At 54.0% G+C, this 6,605-nt stretch overlaps 1 pseudogene across 1 annotated transcript; it reads right to left on the bottom strand.

Moving 5' to 3' along the window:
* Window positions 1–424: 424 nt before the first annotated feature.
* Window positions 425–6,152, bottom strand: LOC145340735 (inhibitor of growth protein 4-like; annotated as a pseudogene). Its single transcript, XR_013886285.1, has 4 exons — window positions 6,043–6,152; window positions 3,038–3,180; window positions 1,745–1,806; window positions 425–523 (listed from the first exon to the last, which is right to left on the bottom strand). The product of XR_013886285.1 is annotated as an inhibitor of growth protein 4-like (transcript).
* Between the last annotated feature and the right edge of the window lie 453 nt (window positions 6,153–6,605).

Genomic DNA, 6,605 nt, shown 5'->3' with positions numbered 1-6,605 from the left:
CTCTCCACGTTAGAAATGAGCGCAGATACAGCAGCGAAACCCGAGTGTTTGTTGATGGACAGTGCGGGTTCCGGGAGCCCAGACCGGCACTGAGTGACGGAGGCTCTATCGGAACCTCCCAGTGTTGAGGGAACGGCAGCGGCGGACTATAGCACCATTGTTGGAACGGAGGAGGGAGAAGGGGGCTCCGAGGCAGACTCGAAAGGAGTGAGGGCGAGTCCTGAGGCACGGAGGGGGTGTCTCTTGGGCGGCAGAGACAGGGGCAGTTCCTCAGTCCCTCCCCCCCCCCCCCCCCCCCCCGCCAATTAATAAGCTCCAGTTCCAGGGGGAGGCAGTTGTGTGTGAGAGAGAGAGAGTGTGTGGCTTGCTGGAGGGAGGGATGTCTCTGTGTCCTTCCTGGGGAGTTTGACAGGGCTTTGGGGATTGGGGGGCGGGGGGGGGGAGGGAATGGTTGTCTCTCTCTCTCTCTCTCTCTGTTTCTTGTTACTTCTTCTTCCTTTCTTGAGAACATCGGGGGCAAAACCTGAGAGAGAGACAGAGAGAGAGGGACAGAGAGAGAGAGACAGAGAGAGTGAGGCAGAGAGAGAGAGAGTCAGAGAGAGACAGAGACAGAGAGTGTGAGACAGAGTGTGAGACAGACAGAGAGAGAGAGAGTCAGAGAGAGAGAGAGAGAGAGAGAGACAGAGACAGAGAGTGTGAGACAGAGAGTGTGAGACAGAGAGAGAGACAGAGAGAGAGTGAGACAGAGAGAGAGTGAGACAGAGAGAGAGAGAGAGACAGAGAGAGAGAGTGAGACACAGAGAGAGTGAGACAGAGAGAGTGAGACAGAGAGAGAGTGAGACAGAGAGAGAGAGAGAGAGAGAGACAGAGAGAGTGAGAGACAGAGAGACAGAGAGAGTGAGAGACAGAGAGAGTGAGAGACAGAGAGAGTGAGAGAGAGAGAGAGAGACAGAGATTATTGAGCATTTCAGTAGACGTCCTAGTGTCCAGTAGATATAAGCCCCTGTTGAATTTTCCCAGTAGGTTACGGACCCTCCTGACTTTCCCAGTGGAGATCTGCCACTCGAGAGCAAATCCCTGCATATCTAAGACCCTCCCAAACAGTATGATAGATTCCTGTCCCCCTCTCTGGGTGTTTTTCCCAGTAGATATCTCCTCCCTATCTGGGTGTTTTTCCCAGTAGATATCTCCTCCCTATCTGGGTGTTCTCCCAGTAGATATCTCCTCCCTATCTGGGTGTTCTCCCAGTAGATATCTCCCCCTCTCTGGGTGTTTTTCCCCAGTAGATATCTCCTCCCTATCTGGGTGTTCTCCCAGTAGATATCCCCCCCTCTCTGGGTGTTTTTCCCCAGTAGATATCTCCTCCCTATCTGGGTGTTTTTCCCCAGTAGATATCTCCTCCCTATCTGGGTGTTTTTCCCCAGTAGATATCTCCCCCTCTCTGGGTGTTTTTCCCCAGTAGATATCTCCTCCCTATCTGGGTGTTCTCCCAGTAGATATCTCCCCCTCTCTGGGTGTTTTTCCCCAGTAGATATCTCCCCCTCTCTGGGTGTTTTTCCCCAGTAGATATCTCCCCCTCTCTGGGTGTTTTTCCCAGTAGATATCTCCCCCTCTCTGGGTGTTTCTCCCAGTAGATATCTCCCCCTCTCTGGGTGTTTTCTCTGTTTCTCCCTACCACACCCGCCTGGGCCTGTGCCCCCTCCCCAGATGCAGAGATCCGGCAGGTTAATGAACTGATGCTTACCATTTCCCGCGGGGTTTTGTGGTGAGGCCAACGCAGGCAAAATGGAACCATTCTATGGAGCACTACAGGAGAGAGAGAGGGGGAGACAGAGAGAAAGGGGGGAGACAGAGAGAGAGAGAGAGGGGAGGAGACAGAGAGAGGCGGGGAGGAGACAGAGAGGGGGGGGGAGACAGAGAGAGAGAGAGGGGGGAGACAGAGAGAGAGAGAGGGGGGAGACAGAGAGAGAGAGAGGGGGGAGACAGAGAGAGAGAGAGGGGGGAGACAGAGAGAGAGAGAGGGGGAGACAGAGAGAGAGAGAGGGGGGAGACAGAGAGAGGGGGGATACAGAGAGAGAGAGGGGGGGAGACAGAGAGAGAGGGGGGAGGAGACAGAGAGAGAGAGAGGGGGGAGACAGAGAGAGAGAGAGGGGGGAGACAGAGAGAGAGAGAGGGGGAGACAGAGAGAGAGAGAGAGGGGGGAGACAGAGAGAGAGAGAGGGGGAGACAGAGAGAGAGAGAGGGGGGAGACAGAGAGAGAGAGAGGGGGGAGACAGAGAGAGAGAGAGGGGGGAGACAGAGAGAGAGAGGGGGAGACGGACAGAGAGGGAGAGCAGAGGGGGTGTGAGGAAGAAGATATGGCAGTCATTAGAGCAGTGAGTAAGCCAGTGTCGTTTCCACCTCCCCCCCCCCTCCCGACAATGTATTCCTGGAACCACACTCGGCCCCACAGCTCACTCCATTGTCAGTGTCTGTGTCCCTCCCTCCATCTCCATTTCCCCCCCCCTCACTCTCCTTTCCTCCAGCTCCTCCTCTCTCTCCCTCTGTCCGTCTCCCCCCTCACCCTGTCCCTCTATCTCCCTCTCTCTCTCTGCCTCCATCAACCCCTCACCCCCTCGGACTCACCCTCTGTTCCCCCCCCCACTCCCGTCTTCCCCTCTGTTGCCCTCACTCTCTCTGTCCCCTCCATCTCGTCCTCACTCCATTTTCCTTTCAATCACTCTTCCTCCATCTCCCCTCGCCCTCCCTTCCGTCTCCCCCTCCGTCCCTCCGTCTTCCCCTCGCCGTCCGTCCACCCCTCGCCCTCCCTGTCCCTCCCGTCTCCCCCCTCCCTCATTCCATCTTCCTTTCACTCGCTCTCTGCCTCAGTCCCTCTCCCCAGCCCCTGCCCTGCTCCCCCCCCACCCCACCGGACGTACCTCCAGTTTAACTCCACCGACATGGCTCCTCCAGCCTCACTCCCCCGTCCTTCTCACCCGCACCCCCCCCCCCCCCCCCCCCAGAACAGCGAGAGCGCGGGAGAGGAGAACGGACTCACGTCTGGGTTATCGCAGCCGATCATCTCCCGTACGAGACCTGGTGACAGAGGCAGTAGGTGGGCTCGTGGGGTCCACGGGCATATCCAGCACATCCGAGGGGTGGACATTTCCAAAGGTGACGGACGGAGCGACGTACTCGGATCTGGGGATGCAGCGCGAGAGCGGCTCAGTCAGGCAGGACGCTAACGCCTTGGGCGGGGTGGGGGGGGGGGTGGAGCCTCGCATCGTAATGAGGCCCATTGCCCGCCTCCCCCAGCCCCACTGAGACCATCATAGCTGTTGAAACTCAGCCAAGCTTTCAAACCACAGAATCACAGAACAAAGAAAATTGCAGCACAGGAAACAGGCCCTTCGGCCCTTCCAAGCCTGCACCGACCCATGCTCCCCCAACTGAACTAAACCCCCTAACCTTCCGAGGACCATATCCCCTTGTTCCCATCCTATTCCTGTACTTGTCAAACGCCCTTAAAACTCACTATCGTATCCGCTCCCACTCCCGGCAGCGAGTTCCAGGCACCCACCACCCTCTGTGTAAAAAAACCTGCCTTGTACATCTCCTTTAAACCTTGGCCCCTCACACCTTAAACCTGTGCACCCCCCCCCCCCCCCCCCACCCCAGTAACTGACTCTTCCACCCTGGGGAGGTGGGGGAAGCTTCTGACTATCCACTCTGTCCGTGCCCCTGATAATCTTGTAGACTTTCTATCAGGTCTCCCCTCAGCCTCCGGAAGGGTATGGGTTATAGCTAAGTTGGGCAGCATGGTCGGTACAGGCTTGGAGGGCCGAAGGCCTGTTCCGTGCTGTAACTTTCTTTGTTCTTTGTATAGTTGCAACTATATTTCTTTACCTTTATATTCTATTCCTTTAGCTATGAATGCTAACTTTCTATTCACTTTTATTGTCTATTGTACCGGATACTAGTTCTCTGTGACTCATGAACTAGGACACCAGCTCCTCTGCGCCGATTATCTCTCCTGTTTAGACAATAAGTCGCCTTCCTGTTTTACTGACCAAAATGCATCACTGCAATCAACCTTAAACTTCTCTGTCTACACTTCCCGCTGCCTCGGGGAAAAGCAGCCGGCACAATCAAGGACCCCCCCCCCCCCGCCCACACCGAGGACATTCTCTCTTCCACCTTCTTCCGGGGGAAAAAGATACAAAAGTCTGAGGTCCCGTACCGAACGACTCAAGAACCGCTTCTTCCCTGCTGCTGTCAGACTTTTGAATGGACCCACCTCGCATTAAGCTGATCTTTCTCTACACCCTCGCTGTGACTGTAACACTACATCTGCACCCTCTCCTTTCCTTCACTATGAACAGTATGCTTTGTCTGTATAGACTGCAAGAAACAATACTTTTCACCGTATCCAGTACACGTGACAATAGTAAATCAAATCAAATATTAAGCTGATTCTTACACCCTCGCTGTGACTGTAACACTACATTCTGCACCCTCTCCTTTCCTTCTCTATGAACGGTATGCTTTGTCTGTATAGACTGCAAGAAACAATACTTTTCACTGTATCCCAGTACATGTGACAATAGTAAATCAAATCAAATGTTAAGTTGATCTTTCTCTGCACCCTCGCTGTGACTTAACACTACATCTGCACCTCCCTTTCCTTCTCTATGAACGGTATGCTTTGTTTGTGTAGCGGCGCGAGAAACAATACTTTTCACTGTATACTATATACTAAACTGGATCAGCTGATGGGCAACACGACAGCTCAGTGACTATCACTGTTTGCTGTGCAGACACATGGATTCGGGCGCGTCTGTGGGGAGTCTGCGCATTCTCCCCGTGACTGCGTGGGTTTTCCTCCGGGTGCTCCGGTTTCCTCCCCCACCCAAAGATGTGCTCTTAGGCTGATTGGTGTAACAAACTGTCCCTAAATTAGACTCCCCTCAATCTGGTTTCCAATGAGGAGTGCCATAAGCGCAGACAAGGGTCATGGGTGAAGGGGGGATCTCACAATGTTAAAATGGCGGTGTGGGCTCGTTGGGCCTTGTTTCCCGTGCTATGTTGTTCTTTGTACGTGACAATAATATATCAAATATTCTGATCTTTCTCTACACCCTCGCTGTGACTGTAACACTACATTCTGCACCCTCTCCTTCCCTTCTCCATGAACGGTATGCTTTGTCTGTAGAGTGGCACAAGAAACAATACTTTTCACTGTATCCCAGTGACAATAATAAGATCAAATATTAAGCTGATCTTTCTCTACACCCTCGCTGTGACTGTAACACTACATTCTGCACCCTCTCCTTCCTTCTCCATGAACGGTATGCTTTGTCTGTAGAGTGCACAAGAAACAATACTTTTCACTGTATCCCAGTGACAATAATAAATCAAATCAAATATTAAGCTGATCTTTCTCTACACCCTCGCTGTGACTGTAACACTACATCTGCACCCTCTCCTTTCCTTCTCCATGAACGGTATGCTTTGTCTGTACAGCGCGCGAGAAACAATACTTTTCACTGCATCCCAGTGACAATAATAAATCAAATAAAAATTAAAATCTATATTGATTTGTGAGGTTCTTATTTCCTCTTTGCCACTTACGATTCCTCCCCCTATTTTTGCTTCACCTGCAAATTTGATTATCAGATCAAAATACATCTCCTTTAATCAGGGTGAAACGGCCCTGTAAACTCCCTCAGCATCTCACACACTTCAATATCATCGCCTCTCATTCTTCTAAAGCCCGGAGAGATCCGTCTGCCTATTTCCCAACCCCTCCACATCGCACAGTCCCTCTAATCCCAGGAATCCGGAACCGTCACCGCTCTCCAGCCAAGACACGCCTGTCTGTCATTCCACACCAGAACTACACTAACTGCTCCGCCCGAGGTCCAACCAAACCCCTGGACAGTCGCAGGAATGGGGCCGATCCTCCCTCCCTAACCCCAGGGATCGGGAGCAGGAATGGGGCTGATTCTCCCGCCAACTCGAACCTTCATGTCTTTAACCCCTCCCACTGTGCAAAACCCTCACGTGTGAGCGATCTTCAATTTCTTCTGTCCGTTTTTGGGGGGTGTCATCGTCTGAACTCTTGACTTTTGACCTGGTTCGAGTGGTTCGTTTCTCCTTCTGGCCCCGGCATTCTGGGAGGAACAAGAAAATGTTCAGTGCCGAGGGAGCGCCGCACTGTGGGGAGGGTCGGTGCTGAGGGAGCGCCGCACTGTGGGGAGGGTCAGGTGCTGAGGGAGCGTCACACTGTGGGGAGGGTCAGTGCTGAGGGAGCGTCACACTGTGGGGAGGGTCGTCGGGGGGTGCCGCACTGTGGGAGGGTCGGTGCTGAGGGAGTCCTGCACTGTGGGGAGGGTCGGTGCTGAGGGAGCGTCACACTGTGGGGAGGGTCAGTGCTGAGGGAGCGTCACACTGTGGGGAGGGTCGGTGCTGAGGGAGCGCCGCACTAGTGGGGAGGGTCGGTGCTGAAGGAGCGTCGCACTGTGGGGGAGGGTCAGTGTCGCGGAGCGCCGCACTGTGGGAGGGTCGGTGCTGAGGAGCGCCCGCACTGTGGGGAGGGTCGGTGCTGAGGGAGGCGCCGCACTGTG

The sequence above is a fragment of the Carcharhinus amblyrhynchos genome, unplaced genomic scaffold (assembly GCF_965287045.1).
Source record: "Carcharhinus amblyrhynchos unplaced genomic scaffold, sCarAmb.v2.hapA chromosome_1360, whole genome shotgun sequence".
Taxonomy (NCBI): Eukaryota; Metazoa; Chordata; class Chondrichthyes; order Carcharhiniformes; family Carcharhinidae; genus Carcharhinus; species Carcharhinus amblyrhynchos.
The sequence above is the reverse complement of the archived record's forward strand: the minus strand, read 5'-3'. Positions and strand labels throughout refer to the sequence as shown.